This window comes from Hippopotamus amphibius, chromosome X, assembly GCF_030028045.1.
Source record: "Hippopotamus amphibius kiboko isolate mHipAmp2 chromosome X, mHipAmp2.hap2, whole genome shotgun sequence".
NCBI lineage: Eukaryota > Metazoa > Chordata > Mammalia > Artiodactyla > Hippopotamidae > Hippopotamus > Hippopotamus amphibius.
This window is the reverse complement of record NC_080203.1, coordinates 40,419,686-40,436,766: the sequence shown is the minus strand read 5'-3', so window position 1 is coordinate 40,436,766 and position 17,081 is coordinate 40,419,686. Positions and strand designations below refer to the sequence as shown.

The 17,081-nt window shown below is 42.3% G+C and overlaps 1 pseudogene; it reads left to right on the top strand.

Annotated features, from left to right (window-relative positions):
* Nucleotides 1-543: 543 nt before the first annotated feature.
* Nucleotides 544-16,558, top strand: LOC130841412 (glyceraldehyde-3-phosphate dehydrogenase-like; annotated as a pseudogene).
* The last annotated feature ends 523 nt before the right edge of the window (nucleotides 16,559-17,081 follow it).

Below are 17,081 nucleotides of genomic sequence, written 5' to 3'. Positions count from 1 at the left end.
TTTTACAACTGGGGAGCTAAAACTTAGAGGAGATGGTAATTTGCCAAGAGTCAGGCAGTTAGTGTGGCTTAGAGTAGAGCAGGAACCCAAACCAGGTCTAGCTCCCTGAAAGGCTGCAGGTCTCCAGCATCCTTATGCTGCAGCCTCTCATGGCAGCTCAGAGACAACCACAAACAGACACGCACCCATTTACAGGAACTCGTGCTCCCTGGCAAAGAATTTTAAAATGTGATTAGCATAGTTCAGGGTCTGTTATCATCGTAATCATTTGTTTGAACTAAACAATGTGGAATTCCTTTGGGTCATTAGTACCCGTCAGCAAATTATCATGTGCTTAAATTACCTCTAGAGTATTTAAATTTAAACACTCTAGCATCTTGGACCAGGGCCCAGCCAATATTTTTAAATAATAGCACTATAATTAAAGCTCAGGGTAAGCTTAGGATCTCATTCAAGTTAACAAAAGATTACTCTGCACAACAGAATTAAAAACAAGATTCTAATTAATTAATGTGCTAATTGTTCTTCCTTTTTGCAATCAGCATGGCGATCTCATCTGAGAAGATACTGCAAAATAGGAACACAAACCCCCCAGCTGATGCCCCGGTTGGATGCATGGCCCAGGGAGCTGTCCCATCTCCTTGTGCTGTCCTGGACAACTGTGGGCACTCTGTGATGTCCAACACGGGCCTAGAGTAGGACCCTCAGCTGTGAATCCGCACCATCCAGTTTTGTAGAGCTTTATCTCCAGGATAGGGATACAAGCTTTCGTAGTTTGCCCAAGACAGACCAGTTTACTCCTGTTGACTTGATTCAGCAAAGAATACTCTAAAGAATGTCTTGGTGTCGATGATAACTTATGCAGGGACCCTACTTCAGATCATTCATGGAGTCCTGACTCTTTCTAGCAGGGGATGAGAATAGGAAGCTGTGTAGACTATTGACTTTCTCCTTGAGCCTCCTTCTAGCATTGGTGTTTGGGCCACAGTGTGGATTTCCCATCACCACTCTCTACTTTGTGCAATAATAACCACATACAGCCCCAGTTACTAAGAGCTTCCTTCTCCCCCTCCCCCAGCATAGCCCAAATTAGTGTTTCCTGAGAACCAGAGGCTTTTCTTTCTTCATGGTACATATAAATTTTAGCACCCTGAAACTGTGGTGATGGGGTGAAGGAATGGACATGGGTAGAGGCTTGAAAAAAGAGTTCCTCAGTGCTTCACAGTCCTGTCTGGCCTGGAATTGGAAGATGACAAGCCAATGTAACATATAGACTCTTCAGAAGAAAGAAAGGATTTGGAAAAAATTCCTAGCAAAGTATTCAAGGGAAGAAGTGTATTCTGCTCAGAAGTTTGGAAACGCTAAACAGAAACACGTGGGGTGTGTCATGGAGAGCAATCCTGCCTGAACAAGCAAGGAGCTGACTGCTCTCCTGGACTTTTTTCAAGTCTAACTTCTAAGGATTTTTCTCCTGAGGAGACTGAAAGGAGAACTCTGGGGGTCAAACTGCAAAACATACAGCCAGCAAAAGCAAATCTTTTTCATGAGATCTTTGAAAGACAGCGAGAAACAGTCACAACTTGGATTCCCTACAACTTCCTTTTGCAAAGGTTGCTCATGGCTCCAGCATTTTCTATCGAATTCTCTTGACATTTGCATAGCATAGGCATGCAGAAATAGAGGAACTTTCCCTAGGTCTCACAAGCCAGTGCCAGAGCCAGAATCAGAACTCATCTTTCCTGACTTCAAGCTTAGGAGAGTTCTAATGTTTTTATTAAACTCTGTGCATGTGGTAAGATTACATTAGTATAGTGGCTATGTCAAAGGATGCTCAAGCTTGCCAAGGTTTGAATCCTAACTCTACCACTTATCAGCTGTGTGACCTTGGGCAAGATATTTCACCTCTCTGTGTCTCAATGTCTTCATCTGTAAAATGCGGCAATAGTAGTACTTCCTTCATAAGGTGGTTGGGAGGATTATATATTACATATAAAACCCATAGAGCAAAGCTTGACACATAGCAAGCACTCAATAAATGTTAGCTGTTTTCTATAAGACGAGTTTGAGAGACAGCTTGGGGTCCTTTACTAAGCAAATGGTTGGGTAGTCACGCATAAATAAAGCTGATAATATCCCACAAATGGTCAACCCACGTTTGGGGTAACCAACGTGGATTAGATTAACTGCGAGACAATCAATTTGTTCCCTTGACACAATCAGATTTTAGGCATTTCTGTTGAATCACATGTTCCTGAGCTCTTTAGGCACCAAAAAAGGAGTCTCCATTATCAGGATATGTCACAAGTTCCTCTCTAGAGACTTAAACAGGAAAGGAGTCTTCTTTAAAAGGTTTTTGGGGACCCAGGAATGAAACTTACCCTGAGCTAAATTGTAGGGGAAAGAAATACAAAACACGTTGGGAGGAACATGATGTGACTGAGTTTTCCTCCTGGGGATTTTAAAGTGTATGATGTTTTACACTCAATTCTAATGCTCCTTTCCCAAGGAGCAGGTCGGAGAGGCAGGACAGTGTATAAGCACCACTCTCTCTCTCTCTCTCCTCCCCAGTCCTTGCCAGAGAACCCAGGTCTGGCAGCTTTGAGCTGTGTGGGCCCATCGAACAGATGCAGTTGGGTGGTATGCTGGAGTTTGCTTGCACTGCCCTTAGGGGGCAATTGTATTCATCTCTTTCCAACTCCACATTTAGTGACGTCAGGCTGTTAGCTTGCCATCAACCGTGGTGAGAATATTTTCACCATGGAAATTGGCAAACATGACAAATCAGGGCTTCCCCACCCCCCCCAACAGAGCTAGCTATTAAACATTTACCAGCATATCTCTGGGCAGGATTAACTGTCATTGTGTCAGATACAGCTCCCTTCTATGCTCTGGTAAGTTGGGACCCTTTCAGCTCTCCAAAATTGTGGAGAGCCTTTTACTAACTGAAGAGCTTCACTGGGCTAGGACTAGACTGCTTCGGTACAATTTCTCGTTTTAGGCTTCTTTGCTGTGGTTGTCCTAACAACATATTCCCAAGGGGCACTGGATTACCCTGCCTCCTCACACGTAAGAGGTCTCAGCCCATCAGAGAGGAATTTGAGGCCCAAGATAATGGAGACTGCTGTAAAGAGCAAATTCAAAGGAAGGTAAATGGTAGGAAACTGAATACAATAAAGGGAACAGTAACTAGCCTGCTTTCAAGTTTCCAACCATCATTTTGGAGAGTGAGATCGATTCTATTATTAAAGAAAGAAGGGGATTGTACACAAAGCCAGGAACCAATTTGAAATTTAATGACCAAAACAGAGAGAATTGGGTTAAAGCCAATTTATAGAACCAATGAAACGGATGGAAGTTGAAACAATACAGGCTCAGAACAAACAGGCTTTAGGCCACGTGTAAATCTAGGCAAATACAAAACACATGGTGTAGTCTTAGCACACAGGCATTGCTCCCTGCATCTCCCTCCCCCATACTACTTCCCTTAAACTTGGTCAGTGACATATTGATAGTACTGAAAGAACAGAAAGGCATCTATCGATACTCTGACTATAAGGTCAACATCCAGTTCTATCTCTGGCACTCCCATAGAATCTTCAAGTCTGAGTGCTAGAAGAATCTTGTCTACTTTAGTTCCCTCCTTTAACAATTTTGGAAACTGAGGCCCAGAAAAGTAAATTTCCCAAAGTCTCCAAGCTAGTTAGTGGCAGATCTGAGCCAAAAGCTCAGGACAAGTATGTTATTATAAGGCACAAGTCAAGTGTTTCTTAAAGGTTTCCTCTTGTAAATATCCCTGTAAAGATGGAGTATGTTCTTATTAAGTTGAGAAGACCGTGATCTTCTGGTTATTGCTCCTAGCTTTCCTGTTACAGCCCAAAGTCTATAGTTGTTTTTCCAGATCACAGAAGTATTTACAAATTTAACTTACATGCAGTCCAGAAATCTTGGCTTTAAAAAACTATTGATAACAAATGCTTAACACAGGAACATCTGTGAACCAGGTGAAATTCTATCCATGTGTAGGGGGAACGCATGGCTGGGGTGGCTTTTCTGTGTTCATGTAAGAACAAGCTTCTACCTCCTGGTGGTACTTTTTCTGTCTTAAGAAACAATATTGGTTCAAAGTGACTGGGTACTTGGGATATAATTTACCTGTGGATTGTAGAATTCTATTACTGAGGCCTTCCCCTTTGCTCTTCCATTCCCCAGTTGAAAGGTAGTCCCAGTGACTACCTTGAAGTAGCAAATCCTTTTGTACAGAGTACCAGCATGTTTGCAGAACACTCCTCCAAGGATATTTAGGTTCACAGCAACCTTTCCGACTTGTACAATTTCTTTTTATACCAACTCACCATGATGCCACATTTCAGCAGTTGGCTGGCCATTGCTATCCTTGGGATTCTTTGACTCTTGAGGATTTTCCTAGGTTTCAACATCACAGGGTCAACTTGTAGATATAAGTTTGCAATTCTACAGCTGTAAGGGAGGAGAAGAGAGAATAAAGGGCGATAAACAGCTATGTGCTGACAAGCTATATAGATTGTTTGCAGCCTGAAGAATCATACTCTTTCCATAAGACTCAGAATAAGGGAGAGTCCTGGATCTGCTGGTGGAGAGAGAACTAACATTTGTTGAAAACCTTCCATGTGATGGGGAAGTTAAATTGGAATCTTCCCCCAAATTCCATGCAGTACAAGAAAATCTGAGGCTACTAGAGGTCAAGTTACTCAGGTAGTAAGTAGCAGAACCAGAGTGAGACTCCAGGTCCGCTGGATTTCAAAGTTCATGATCTTTCCATAAGACTGATCTCAGGACTTCCCAGGTGGCACAGTGGTTAAGAATCCACCTGCCAATGCAGGGGACATGGGTTCCATCCCTGGTCCGGGAAGACCCCACATACCGTGGAGCAACTAAGCCTGTGCACCACAACTACTGAGCCTGCGCTCTAAAGCCCGCAAGCCACAACTACTGAGCCCATGTGCCACAACTACTGAAGCCCGTGCGCCTAGAGCCCATGCTCTGCAACAAGAGAAGCCACTGCACTGAGAGGCCCGTGCACTGCAACGAAGCGTAGCCCCTGCTCACCGCAACTAGAGAAAGCCCGCGCGCAGCAACAGAGACTCAACGCAGCCAATTAAATAAAATAAATACGTTTAAAAAAAAAAAAAGACTGATCTTCCTCCATAAAGGGAGGGAGGAACATCTGAGCAGGGTCCTGACCAAACTCTTGTCAACACCCTTTCTTGAAGAAAGGCGTCTTCCTCACTGTGTTTACAGGCTCATTCGCTCAAGTCTGGGTTTGGCAGCTGCCAGCCTAGAAAGGGCATCAAAGGCAATGGGAGGTGGAGGCATCCGCCCTCCAGGTGGAGAACCCAGGCTGAACCCCTTGGCCTTGCTTTGGAGCATTCCCACCTGCTAACCCTTTACTTAGGACAGATGAATAGCTCCTTGCAGACCTAACTGTCCTCACTGTACCTCCCTGACATAAAGACCATTTGCCTCAGAAAAAAATTCTAATTATCCAGGCAACAGAGTGGGTGGTCAAGTCTTGTGCAAATGCTTGCTCACACCTGTGGAAAGGGAAATAAGCAAAAGATCATTTCACCTGCCTGTGGGTTTCTTTGCTGAGGGCACTGAATCTTAGTATTCATTCATGTAACCTACAAATGATGAGCTCCTCCTCGGTGCCAATTCTTGAGTTAATCTTGGGGAATATGGAGGCAAATGGCATGCTCCCTTCCTTCAAGGAACTCTTAGCTCTTAATAAAACTGCAAGCTCTGAGAGGCAGTCTGGTTTGGTGGCCAACTTTCAGACTGAAGTCCTGACTCTACCACTTAGTTTTTGTAGAGCCTTGGGCAGGTGACTTAACTTTTCTGTTCCTCAGTTTCCTCATCTGTGAAATAAGGGCTGGTAAGATTAATTAGCCCATGTAAAGCCCTTATCACAATGCCCAGCAATTGGAAATCTCCCATAAGTATTTACTGTCGTTACCACTACAAGCCAAAGCACATTCTTCCAAAGCCTTCCCTACCCGAATGAGTGAATTCAATGAATGAGGTAACTTTAGCTTTCTAGAAAAATCACTCTCAATGTGTGGATAGAAATAGAAGCCAGAGGTGGGGGTGGGGCGGTGGTGATCTTTAAATGAGGGGAGAATGTATCTCCTTATCCAGTTTATTTTGAGAACGTGTGCCAATTAAAGGCAGGTAGTACTATTGACATTTTATAAACAATTAATTACCCTAACAGCCTCAGATATGTGGAGAATTTCCTTAAAACAACACGGTTTGGGCTGGACACTTCCCCTCTGTGGGCCTTGATTTCTCCATCTGTGGGTGAAGAGGGTTTGAGTGAGTTTACTAAAGCCTTTCAGGCTCTGACTCCACATTTCTCCTATTCTCAGTGCTCAATTGTTATTCCTGGAGAACTAAAACATGAATAAAACCTTGAAAGTTTTGTTGGAAAGGTTCCTGTTGTGATAAGGTGTTTTGGCCAGGGAAGAAAATTCTGATTTAGCAACCATTGATCACTGATCAAAATATATGACTTTATTATAATTATGTACCAGAATCATATACAGTAATGTAAAGATTTGAAGAAACCTTAAATTAGATCATCTAGACCAGAGTTCTCAACCTTGACACTACTGATGTTTTAGGCCAATATTTTTTTGTTTGGACGGTAAGGCTGTCCTGTGCATTGTAAGGATGCTCAACAGCATCCTTGGCCTCTGCCCGCTAGATCCCAGTAGCAACCCCCCATCCCCAGTTGTGACAACCAAAATGTCTTCAGATATTGCCAAATGTCCCCTGGGGATAGGAGTGCCAGAGTTAGAAAATGTATTTATCTGGCAACACTACCTGGGGAGGGGGGCAGAGTTGTCCCCAGATGGGAACCATCAAAGTTCTAGCCTCTTGCTACTCAAGGTTCAGCATGAGCATCACTTTGGAACTTGTCAGAAAAGCAGAATCTCGCGCCTCAACCCAGACCTATTGAATCATAGAGGGCAGGCATTTTAACAATTTCCCCAAGTGATTTTGCATGCATATTAAAGTTTGAGAAACCCTGATTTAGTCTTAACCAGGTATACATATAGCTGACTTACTGACGATGCTTTAAAAAACTATAGATCGGGGCTTCCCTGGTGGCCGAGTGGTTAAGAATCCGCCTGCCAATGCAGGGGACACAGGTTCGAGCCCTGGTCCGGGAAGATCCCACATGCCACGGAGCTACTAAGCCCGTGCACCGCAACCACTGAGCCTGCGCTCTAGAGGCTGCAAGCCACAACTATTGAGCCCGTGTGCCACAACTACTGAAGCCCGCACACCTAGAGCCGGTGCTCTACAGCAAGAGAAGCCACCGCAATGAGAAGCCCAGGCACTGCGATGAAGAGTAGCCTCCACTCTCCACAACTAGAGAAAGCCTGTGTGCAGCAACAAAGACCCAAAGCAGCCAATAAATTAAATAAATAAATAAATAAATTTATTTAAAAAAAAAAACAGCTATAGATGCCCACCATGGTATACTCTAATGCGGTAGGTCAGGATGGTGGGGTACAGCCCTAGAATCAGTGTTTTTAATTCTCACTGCTGATTCTGCCTAGTGAGTCTAAGATGCAACAAGATTTAAGAAACATTAATCTGGTTAATCCAACCCCCTTCATTTCACAAAGGAAGCTGAGGCCCAAATGAGACAAGTGATTTTTCTCAGGTCGCAACTCAGTTGAAGAACCATCGTTAAGCCTCAGAATTAGGCCCCAGGCCCATTGACTTCTCATCTAGTACTCCTCTCCATTTCCACTACTTCTTCCACTATCATTAATGTTGTCTGCCAAAAGCTGTCTCTTCCTAAGAGGAGACAGAGGAAGCAGAAGTGTTGCAAAATCAGAGTTCAACCATAGATGAATGGGTAAGGAAATTGTGTTGTGTACACACACACACACACACACACACACACACACACAGAGTGGACTATTACTTGGCCATAAAAATGAATGAAGTCTTGCCCTTTGCAGCATGGACCTGGAATATATTGTGCTAGTAAAATCAGTCAGACAGAGAAAGACAAATACCGTATGATTTCACTTACATGTAGAATCTACAAAACAAAGCAAACAAAACAAAACAGAAACAGACTCATAGATACAGAGAACAAACCAGTGGTTGCCAGCAGGGCGTGGGGTTGGGGGACCGATGAAATAGGTGAAGGGGATTAAGAGGTTAAAACTTCCATTCATACAATAAATAAGCCATGAGGATGTAAGTTACAGCACAGGAAATATGGTGAATAATATTGCAACAATTTGTATGATGATGGATGGTAACTGGACTTGTGATCGTTTCAGAATGTATAAAAATATTGAATCACCATGTTATACCTAAAACTAATAATATTGTATGTTAGTTTTAACCAACAAAATTTTTAAAAATAATTTAGAAACTTTTTTTTTTAATTTTTAAAAAGCAAAATCAGATAGACTGTCACAACTCTAAAAATGTTAGGAGTTACTGGTCTTGAAGACAGAGAGCACCCTGGTAGGAATGCTGATTCTGGTCCATATCATCACCTGTAAGAAATGTTGCAATTAAAAGCAGGCTGACCTAAGGGAAATCCATATATCAACTCGGTTCAGCAGAGACTATTGCAGGCAAAAGAACAAGAGGCTAATAGATTCAGGTGCATTTTGAAATGAAATGAGCAAGCAGAGAACATCTTAAACAGTATGGCAAAGAGCCTGTGTTCTACTTTAGGTCAATTGCAGCACTGAAGATCCACGTGACTGGCCAGTGCTACCAGCAGGCCACCGTCCGGGAGAAGGAAACGCTCTACATCCCACGATGTGTATAAGTATACCTTCTGAGTAGGATACGTAGGCTTGTCACAATGTACCATGGAAGCCAACAGTCATCAGAAGAGTTTAGGAAACACCGCACTTCCCAGTTTGTATTAGAATACTCTAAAATGAAAGGATGAAGCAGTCTCTTGCTGGGTTTGGGGGCTCCCAAAAGCCAGTGAAATTGATGACAAAGAAACAACACACACTGCTATGTTCTTGGCCGAAGGCCAGGGCTGGAGAATTTACTGCCTCCAGAAATCAGCTTGAATTCTAATATCTTCATATTCCAGAAAGAATGCAACATTCACTGCTTAGAAGAAGAAATCTAGAAAGGGCAAGGAATGAAGCAATCTTTGCAGGCTGCCCAGCCCACTGTAACCCACATGGCCCAAGGCAGAAGCAGATGGAAAAATTAATGTGTTCATTTGACAACTCCCCCCACCAAAGGCTAGGCCCTGTAATTCATTTTTTAAGCCCCTAAGTTGTTCATCAGGAAGTGTGAAGAGTGCCCATGGGACATTGTTGGATCAAATTTACCTTTATAGTTAAAATGATTTGTTAGGATTTATGAGTAATTTCTTTAACACCAGTTGATTATTGGGTTGTCTTAGAAAAAAGAAAAAAGCTCATTTCTAACAGTTTATGCTTGCCAATTTCCCCACCTGGAGTCAATCAACAAGTTATGCAATGTTTTGAGTGCCTACTACCTGCCCTGTGCTGTGCTGGGCATGATAGAAAATACAGGGTAAAAAACATAGGAAATCATCCTCATTCTTAAAGAACTTGCAAATAAATTATATACACAAAGAACAGTTACACATTAAGCTGCACGCATGTAGAGATCAGAGAAAGGAATGGAATTACCTGAGAAGAAAGACTTCGTAGAAAAGGTGGAACTGGAGGGAGACTGTGTAGGAAGGGGTGCCTTTATGCCTTCCCAAATCACAAACCATTTCTAAAGCAAGTAGTAACCTATATGAGATCATTGGTTTAAAATATGATGTCCAATCACCTATTTGGAATTGATCGATATATAGATTTTTTCAAGTGTTATGACATTTATCCATTCAACAAATACTTATTGACCCCATTGTTCTACGAGCTGAAGATATACCAGTAAACAAGGCAAGAAAGTCCCTGCCTTCCTGAAGAGTCCATTCTAATTGGGGAAAGAGACAATAAGCATATATTCAAATAATTATGAAACAGGATGAGAGGATAGACAGTGACAGAGGGTCTGACTTTAGGGAGAGCCAGGGAAGATCTCTCTGAAGAGGGGACATCATTAAAAAATCAGCACTAAAACTATTAATAGCCTGTCTTATTAATAGTGTCTAAAAGACATTATTATATAGGCACTATTATAGAGGGAGAGGCCAGGTGGATAGCTGAGGGGAAAGTATAGTCTCGTTTCTCTGGTCAATCTTGCCTTGTATGGGGATCAGTAAGCCTTTGTAATATCCTGCTCCCAAACTGTACCTGTTGCCATTCGAGATGGCCGATGCCATCTGCTCTGCTAATCCAGTGCACCTGCTTCTGAGCTTAAAAAGAAATATTCCATCACTCCTTTGAGCTGATGGATTCTAGTTACCAGCAAACATACTGGAAATTTTGGTGGGAGTTGGGTGATCATTTTAACTAATGTCAACTTTAGAGTAATGCTAGAAGATGTAAATGGCTTAGTTTTGACCCAGGCAGTTTCATAACCACTAGATTCTTTATTTCTGCCAATCATTTAAAAATCAGAACTAAAACTATTTTAGACACTACTATCAATCCAACTGTATTATTAGACTGACAATTCCTTTTATGAAAACAACTGGGAAATGTTTCCTAAACTTAAACTCAAAAAAGCCTTCTAACTTCTGTTTTGATCGTGGTAGTTTATTTTTAAGAGCACATTATATGTACTTTATTCTGTGAGTCTTATGAAGGCTTCAGACCAAAAGCCATAAAATTCTGAACTGACCTAAATGCCTTCCTTCCCCTCCACCTCTCCAATTTTTTTCCATGCCAAATCCTCATAATTCCATGAAGACTGCCCAACCAGCCTCATATAAGGTTTGCCTCCTTAATAGTCTATCCCAAGATGGGGACTACATCTTACAATTTGTGCCACTCTACTGTACCTACCAGAATGCTTTGCCCCAGGGTATAAATACTTATTTTTTTTGATCAACTAAATGTAAGGACTAATTGAGGTAAGCTTGGACATAAGTCACGGTGCTATAGAAACTGTCTTTCCAAGTTCTGTGTTGGTAAATAGATACACTCTGTATATCAGTGATACACTCTCTGATAACTGAAGTCCTAGGGACAAAGGGAATAACTGACCCCATCAAAAAGGGTAGCTTCCTGGTCAGACACTGAGTCACTGCATGGTAATCTATCTGCCGAGGAAACCAAGTCATCTCTTAAATACACAGGTCACTGCAGAGACATTTGACTTTCTTTCCTTCTGGGAAATGCAAAAGCACTTGTTTGGGAAATGGAATGAACATTCCAATATCCTATCTCTAACACAGAATTCAGTGTATTCCTCACTCTTTGGAGCAGTGTCTAGAATGACTTGGGCATTTCATAGAGGACTATTATTAATCATGAATGGAGAAAAACTTTCACTTATATTAGGCTGATGGAAGAGGGTATAGAGGTTGATGGACAGTGGCAGGAGACGTTTTGAAAGAACGGACTAGGTAATTGATAGGCTGTGTGGATAAGGCATATGCTAAGTGATATGCTTCTAATACGGGGCTTGGGAGAATGATGACGTCTTCCTTTACCTTAAGCACTGCCATCGGTTGTCCACCCTAAAGCTAAAAGGCCAGCAGAGCATGCATCTCTTCTCAAGTTACTGCCATCCCCTCCAACGTCAGCCCCCAAGAAGGCTGCATTCAATGACTCCTCTTCCATCCTTCGGTTTAGTTGTTTGAAAGTTAAGCTTGTTTCGTTATCATTGATTTGTTGTGGGGCTGTCAGGTGTGATTTATCAGTAGCTTGTTCATGGTGACCTTTAAAATACAGCCATGTTATTGCAGCCATGCCAGTTTCTCCGTATCAGAGAAATGATTCAATTGACCTAGTCATGTGCTTTTACAACTTACTAAATGTGTGGGGTGTTGAACCCTTTCTGTTTGGTTCTGTTTCATTAGAACTTGGTAACATATTAGCTAGATATTAATTAACATTGAGCCTTGAAAGTTAATTTGAACATTTTAGTTACTCACAATATCCATAACCACATTTCTCCAACAGGGCTACAGCGAATGAAATGAGCATGACTATTGGAATATTTGGCAAGTTGCTATTTGCAAGAATGGTGAAAATTTTTCTGGCTGGTCTGCTTTGTTCTCGAAGGCAAATGCTTCTTGAACGGACAATCTAATGGTAACATAATTTCCTTCTCTGGTTTTTTCTTTTGAAACCACGATAACATTTTTTTAAGAGTGATCGTGATCGGGTGTTTTTCTTCTGTGCAGGAAGTATTTTCTTGAAGGCTATTTTGTAAAACAGATCGATGAAGAACCTACTGGGGCTCAATCGGTGAACCAGAAGAATGTCATAGTTTCCTGGTCCCTGCCAGCAGACATGATCTTCACCTTGAGTGGATTCAAATTAGAATTTGCCCAAGAAACTTCTGATATGGGTCCAGATGTTGATATCTTCCCAAGTGATATTGGGAAGAGTATAATTAAACTGGTGAAGCTTTTACAGAGAAAAATTTGTTGACAATATGATATTATTTTTTACCTATTGTATTGGGAAAAATTTGAAAGATTGATAAAAGTCAGTGGTGTGGGGTAATAGGCACTCACATACTCCATTGATGGGAATATATACGCTGCCTTTTGGAGAGTAATTTTTTAAAATTAATTAATTTATTTATTGACTGCATTGGGTCTTCTTTGTTGCACGCGGGCTTTCTCTAGTTGTGGTGAGTGGGGGCTACTCTTCGTTGCAGTGCACGGGCTTCTCATGGAGGTGGCTTCTCTTGATGTAGAGCACGAGCTCTAGGCATGTGGGCTTCAATAGTTGCGGCATGTGTGCAGGCTCAGGAGTTGTGGCACATGGGCTTAGTTGCTTCACGGCATGTGGGATCTTCCCTGACCAGGGCTCGAACCTGTGTCCCTTGCATTGGCAGGTGGATTCTTAACAACTGCGCCACCAGGGAAATCCCTTGGAGAGTAATGTGACAATATGAATTTCAATGCATGTACCACTTGATCCGGCAACTTCTTTTCTGACGCTTAGACTAAAGACATACCTGTAAAATTTGGAAAAGGTATGTGTACAACTATATTCACTGCACAATTATTAGTTTATTACAAAAAAGCTGGAAGCAAATTAGTTTCCATTAGCCAGTTGAATAAATGTTAGTATATCTGTAATATAGAAGGCCCGGCCACCATTACAAATAATAGAGTAAATCTTTTTTATTGCTTTGAAACATGCCCAAGGTATTTTTTGAATATTTTATTTTATTTTTTATTTACTATTATTATTATTGTATTACTTTGGCCATGCCACAAGGCATGTGGGATTCTTAGTTCCCTGACCAGGGATTGAACCCATGCCCCCTGCAGTGGAAGTGCAGAGTCTTAACCACTGAACCGCCAGGGAAGTCCCCTGCCCAAGGTTTGGTTTTTTAATTTGTTTTTTTAATTTATTTATTCATTTATTGGCTGTGTTGGGTCTTTGCTGCTGCGCACAGGCTCTCTCTAGTTGCCGCAAGCAGGGGCTACTCTTTGTTGTGGTGCACGGGCTTCTCACTGCGGTGGCTTCTCTTGTTGCAGAGCACAGGCTCTAGGCATGTGGGCATCAGTAGTTGTGGCACACGGGCTTAGTTGCTCCGTGGCATGTGGGATCTTCCTGGCCCAGGGATCGAAACTGTGTCCCCTGTATTGACTTAACCACTGCACCACCAGGGAAGTCCTGTGCCCAAGGTATTTTTAAAAAGCAAGTGGCACATCTTCTTTATCCACTCATCTGTTGATGGACATTTAGGTTGCTTCCACGTCCTGGCTATTGTAAATAGTGCTGCAATAAACATTGTGATACATGTGTCTTTTTGAATTATGGTTTTCTCCGGGTGTATGCCCAGTAGTGGGATTGCTGGGTCATATGGTAGTTCCATTTTTAGTTTTTTAAGGAACCTCCATACTGTTTTCCATAGTGGCTGTACCAATTTACATTCCCACCAACAGTGCAGGAGGGTTCCCTTTTCTCCACAGCCTCTCCAGCATTTATTGTTCCTAGATTTTTTGATGATGGCCAATCTGACTGGTGTGAGATCAACTCGATGATTGCTGATAGTCTGGAGGAGTGAGATGGGGAGGGTGGGAGGGAGGCTCAGGAGGGAGGAGATATGGGGATATGTGTATAAACACGACTGATTCACATTGTTGTACAGCGGAAACTGGCACAATAGTGTGAAGCTATTATATTCCAATAAAGATCAAAAAAAAAAGCAAGTGGCAGTGTGATATGTGTATTAGTTAAGGTTCTACACAGAAACAGAACTAGCAGGGTATATACTTGTACACACACACACACACACAGAGAAAGAGAGAGATTTATTATAAGGAATTGGCTCAGTTGATTGTAGAGCCTGAGAAATCCCGAGATCTGCAGCCAGCAAGCTAGAGACCCAGAAGAGCCAATGGTGTAAGTTCCAGCCCCAAAGCTGGAAAAGTTGAGATCCAAGATGAGCCAATGTTTCAGTTCAAGTCCAAAGGCAGGAAAAGACTTCTGAGAATAGAATCTTGGGCAACAATGATATTAAAAGATTTAGTTGAGGAGGAGGAGCCTGCAGAGTAGACTAACAAAGAGTAATACTAACAATAAAGGGAAAAACAAGAACACTACCATGGATGTCAAGAAAGAAAGAAGTTTTAAGTAAGAGGAAGCAGCCAACAGTATTAAATGGCACAGAAAATAAAATCATTTAGTAACTGAGATGTGTAAATTGAATTTGACAATTAAGAAAGGACCTCAAAGTAGTCTCAGCCAGATTACATCAGGTTGTAATGGGTTGAGGAATTCACACTGAAGTGAGATAATTAAATGCATAGGATGATGAAACATGTTTTTTAAGGATTTTTCTTGTTTTTTTTTTTCTGTTGTAATTAGAATACGGCGTGGCCGTCTTTAAATACTGAGGGGAAGGAACTAGGAGACTGGGAAAGATTAAAAGTAGATTTGAGCAAGCAGAAAGTAAGTGAAGATCTCAGAGCATATGTGAAGGGATTAGATGCAGGCACAGGTCAAAGGGAAGAAGACAAGGATGGGTTTAGATGTAAGTTTATTTGTCACCATGCCAAGGCAGAAAGTTTGGGGTACCCCCTCTCCCAGATGGCCTCTATTATCTTGGTGAAAGAGGACGCAAAGCAACCCACCGTAAGATTAAGGGGTAGATGAGGTAGAGAAGTTTGGAATAGGCCTTAAAGGGATGGGGAATGTTACTGACTGAGGCAATATGGAGGGACTTCTGGCTAGCGTTGTGGTTCCAGCTTTCAAGATCATGCTTTTACAGGAACCCCAGCGTGGTTGTGTGATCATGTCTTTCTAAGCTGAGCAACCTGGGCATAGAAGAAGAGATATGATGGCCTGAAATACAACTTTGTTCAATGAGTAAAATTTGGTAGACTACTGGAGACCAATAAAGTCTCATAACGCAACCTGTTATCTGACTCTTAAAAATGGTACGGTTCACTGTCTGTTCCTGTGTGTTTGACACATAGCTGCACCATTTTGGGCAATGCCTATCACATTCCAGCAACAAGACAGTGAAGGTTGGAATAAACAAATTTGGTTTTATTGGGTGCCTTAAAATCTGCAGGCTGCTTTCATCTCCAACAAAGTGGATATTTCGCTGTTCATGACTACCTCAGCAACATCAATTGCGTGTATGATTCTACCTATGAAAAATGCAGCAGTATGGTCAATTAACAAAGAGAAGCTTATCAATGATAAGAAGCCCATCTCCATCTTCTAGGAGTGAGATATTGCTAACCCCAAATGGGATGATGTTTGTGTTTAGTACGTTGTGGTGTCCGCTAGCCTCTTCCCACGCTTGGAGAAGGCTGGAGCTCACTTGAGGGTTGGAGGTTTATCATTTCTTTCCCTTCTGCAGATGTCCTCATGTTTGTGAGGGAAGGGAACCATGAGAAGTGTGATCACTGCCTAAATATTACCAGTGTTGCCTCCTGTACCACGAACTGCTAGGCACCCTGGTCAAGGCATTTACCCCTGACAGTGTAGGGGTCACAGAGAGACTGATGATCACACCATTAATTCTACCCTGAAAAATGGCCCCTCTGGAAAACCATGGCACGTTGATCAACCTTGACACTGACACCACCAAGGTTGTGGGCAAGGTCATTCCTAAGCTGAATGGGAATCTCATTGGCCTCTGTGTCTCTACCCCTAACATGTCTCTCATAGAGCTGAGCTGCATTCTGGAGAAAGCAGACAAACATGATGACATCAAGAAGGTGTTAAGCCAAGCATCAGGCGGCCCCTTGAAGAACATCCTGGCCTACACAGAGGACCAGGCTGTTTCTCATGAGTTTCACAGTGACACCTATTCCTCGATCTTTGTCGCTTGGGCCAGCATGGCCCTTGATGACCATGCTGTCAAGCTCACTTACTGGTATGACGGTGAATTTGGCTATAGGAGCCACACTGTGGACTTCATGTTTCACATGGGCTGTAAGGACTAAAAGCCCTGAACCAGTACTCCCAACAATAGCACAAGAGGAAGAGAGGGGCCTTAGTTCTGGGGAGTCCTGTCTCAAATCTACCCCTCAGTACATTGGGAATCTTCATCCTCAACGTGATTCCCATCCCATGTTCCCTAGAAGAAGAATACCCATCAACATGATACCCTATACCTGGCAAAGGAAAGTGTGAGATGCTTTGCTATGAGTAAAACTTTGACGCCACCTGCCAAAGAGTATGAGGCATTACAAATGATAGCTTTAGTGCGGACACCACTTGGACATGGAGTAGAAATGGGCCTTAGCTCATGGCCACTAGGCATGGCTGTTCAGATCCTATGGAATATATTTAGATACTTTCCCCTTTTCCTTCTTTATGTCATTCTATGCCATATTTTTTTCCTCTACTGACCTACTCATAGGGGTTAAAGCTGGCTGTACATGTCTCTTTAGCCACTAGTACCCCTGCAGCTGTGACATCATGAGTGTCACCTTTTAACTGAGGAGACCATGATATATGTCACAA